We start from the raw sequence: 3,736 nt of genomic DNA on the forward strand, positions 1-3,736 counted from the left end.
GAACACAGAATAAGCTTCTATGTTGAAGTAATAGCCAGTAAGAAGCAGTACAATTGAAGTTTTAGTTGTCGATTATTCACTTTTTAGCCTGCTTTGGTGGCTTGGACATGACCTAGGACCTTAAGATTTTGCATGAAAGGAGGACTAGCAGCCGCGTTGCATGGGAGAAAGTGAAAAGTGTTCATATGTAGTAAAAACCTGAGAAATCCGTCCGTTTTCGTCATTTGTTATCGAATCGACTTAAAGCCAGTTCGTCACATTGGCCGCTCTTCTCTCTGAAACGGTTACATTTATCGTCTGCAAAGCTATGTCGCGTGCTGCGGTATGCGGAAACACTAAAAGCACCATAGTAGAACACAGAAGAAGCTTCTATGTTGAAGTAATAGCCAGTAAGAAGTAGTATAATTGAAGTTTTAGTTATTGATTATTCACTTTTTAGCCGGCTTTGGTGGCTTGGACATCACCTAGGACCTTAAGATTTTGCATGAAAGGAGGACTTGCACCCGCGTTGCAAGGGAGAATGTGAAAAGTGTTCATATGTAGTAAAAACCTGAGAAATCCGTCCGTTTTCGTCATTTGTTATCGAATCGACTTAAAGCCAGATCGTCACATTGGCCGCTCTTCTCTCTGAAACGGTTACATTTATCGTCTGCAAAGCTATGTCGCGTGCTGCGGTATGCGGAAACACTAAAAGCACCATAGTAGAACACAGAAGAAGCTTCTATGTTGAAGTAATAGCCAGTAACAAGTAGTACAATTCAAGTTTTAGTTGTCGATTATTCACTTTTTAGCCGGCTTTGGTGGATTGGACATGACCTAGGACTTTAAGATGTTGCATGAAAGGAGGACTAGCAGCCGCGTTGCATGGGAGAATGTGAAAAGTGTTCATATGTAGTAAAAACCTGAGAAATCAGTCCGTTTTCGTCATTTGTTATCGAATCGACTTAAAACCAGATCGTCACATTGGCCGCTTTTCTCTCTGAGACGGTTACATTTATCGTCTGCAAAGCTATGTCGCGTTCTGCGGTATGCGGAGACACTAAAAGCACCATAGTAGAGCACAGAAGAAGCTTCTAAGTTGAAGTAATAGCCAGTAAGAAGTAGTACAATTCAAGTTTTAGTTATCGATTATTCACTCTTTAGCCGTCTTTGGTGGCTTGGACATGACCTAGGACCTTAAGATTTTGCATGAAAGGAGGAGTAGCAGCCGCGTTGCCCGCGAGAATGTGAAAAATGTTCATATGTAGTAAAAACCTGAGAAATCCGTCCGCTTTCGTCACTTGTTATCGAATCTACATAAAGTCAGATCGTCACATTGGCCGCTTTTCTCTCTGAGACGGTTACATTTATCGTATGCAAAGCTATGTCGCGTGCTGCGGTATGCGGAGACACTAAAAGCACCATAGTAGAACACAGAAGAAGCTTCTAAGTTGAAGCAATAGCCAGAAAGAAGTAGTACAATTCAAGTTTTAGTTGTCGATTATTCACTTTTTAGCCGGCTTTGGTGGCTTGGGCATGACCTAGGACCTTAAGATTTTGCATGAAAGGAGGACTAGCAGCCGCGTTGCACGGGAGAATGTGAAAAGTGTTCATATGCAGTAAAAACCTGAGAAATCCGTCCGTTTTCGTCATTTGTTATCAAATCGACTTAAAGCCAGATCGTCACATTGGCCGCTCTTCTCTCTGAAACGGTTTTATTTATCGTCTGCAAAGCTATGTCGCGTGCTGCGGTATGCGGAAACACTAAAATCACCATAGTAGAACACAGAAGAAGCTTCTATGTTGAAGTAATAGACAGTAAGAAGTAGTACAATTCAAGTTTTAGTTGTCGATTATTTACTTTTTAGCCGGCTTTGGTGGCTTGGACATCACCTAGGACCTTAAGATTTTGCGTGAAAGGAGGACTTGCAGCCGCGTTGCAAGGCAGAATATGAAAAGTGTTCATATGTAGTAAAAACCTGAGAAATCCGTCCGTTTTCGTCATTTGTTATCGAATCGACTTAAAGCCAGATCGTCACATTGGCCGCTTTTCTCTCTGAAACGGTTACATTTATCGTCTGCAAAGCTATGTCGCGTGCTGCGGTATGCGGAAACACTAAAAGCACCATAGTAGAACACAGAAGAAGCTTCTATGTTGAAGTAATAGCCAGTAAGAAGTAGTACAATTGAAGTTTTAGTTGTCGATTATTCACTTTTTAGCCTGCTTTGGTGGCTTGGACATGACCTAGGACCTTAAGATTTTGCATGAAAGGAGGACTAGCAGCCGCGTTGCACGGGAGAATGTGAAAATTGTTCATATGTAATAAAAACCTGATAAATCCGTCCGTTTTCGTTATTTGTTATCGAATCGACTTAAAGCCAGATCGTCACATTGGCCGTTCTTCTCTCTGAAACGGTTACATTTATCGTCTGCAAAGCTATGTCGCGTGCTGCAGTATACCGAAACACTAAAAGCACCATAGTAGAACACAGAAGAAGCTTCTATGTTGAAGTAATAGCCAGTAAGAAGTAGTACAATTCAAGTTTTAGTTGTCGATTATTCACTTTTTAGCCGGCTTTGGTGGATTGGACGTGACCTAGGACTTTAAGATGTTGCATGAAAGGAGGACTAGCAGCCGCGTTGCATGGGAGAATGTGAAAAGTGTTCATATGTAGTAAAAACCTGAGAAATCAGTCCGTTTTCGTCATTTGTTATCGAATCGACTAAAAGCCAGATCGTCACATTGGCCGCTTTTCTCTCTGAGACGGTTACATTTATCGTATGCAAAGCTATGTCGCGTGCTGCGGTATGCGGAGACACTAAAAGCACCATAGTAGAACACAGAAGAAGCTTCTACGTTGAAGCAATAGCCAGTAAGAAGTAGTACAATTCAAGTTTTAGTTGTCGATTATTCAGTTTTTAGCTGGCTTTGATGGCTTGGACATGAGGTAGAACCTTAAGATTTTGCATGAAAGGAAGACTAGCAGCCGCGTTGCACGAGAGAGTGTGAAAAGTGTTCATATTTAGAAAAAACCTGAGAAATCCGTCCGTTTTCGTCATTTGATATCGAATCGACTTAAAGCCAGATCGTCACAATGGCCGCTCTTCTCTCTGAAACGGTTACACTTATCGTCTGCAAAGCTATGTCGCGTGCTGCGGTATGCCGAAACACTAAAAGCACCATGGTAGAACACAGAAGAAGCTTCTAAGTTGAAGTAATAGCCAGTAAGATGTAGTACAATTCAAGTTTTAGTTGTCGATTATTCACGTTTTTGCCGGCTTTGGTGGCTTGGACATGACGTAGGACCCTAAGATTTTGCTTGAAAGGAGGACTAGCAGCCGCGTTGCACGGGAGAATGTGAAAAGTGTTCATATGTAGTAAGAACCTGAGAAATCCGTCCCTTTTCGTCATTTGTTATCGAATCGACTTAAAGCCAGATCGTCACATTGGCCGCTCTTCTCTCTGAAACGGTTACATATATCGTCTGCAAAGCTATGTCGCGTGCTGCGGTATGCGGAGACAATAAAAGCACCATATTAAAACACAGAAGAAGGTTCTAAATTGAAGTAATGCCAGTAAGAAGTAGTACTATTTAAGTTTTAGTTGTCGATTAATCACTTTTTAGCCGGCTTTGGTGGCTTGGACATGACCTAGGACCTTAAGATTTTGCATGAAAGGGAGACTAGCAGCCGCGTTGCATGGGAGAATGTGAAAAGTTTTCATATGTAGTAGAAACCTGAGAAATCCGTCCGTTT

The sequence above is a fragment of the Schistocerca gregaria genome, unplaced genomic scaffold, assembly GCF_023897955.1.
Source record: "Schistocerca gregaria isolate iqSchGreg1 unplaced genomic scaffold, iqSchGreg1.2 ptg000292l, whole genome shotgun sequence".
Classification (NCBI taxonomy): domain Eukaryota; kingdom Metazoa; phylum Arthropoda; class Insecta; order Orthoptera; family Acrididae; genus Schistocerca; species Schistocerca gregaria.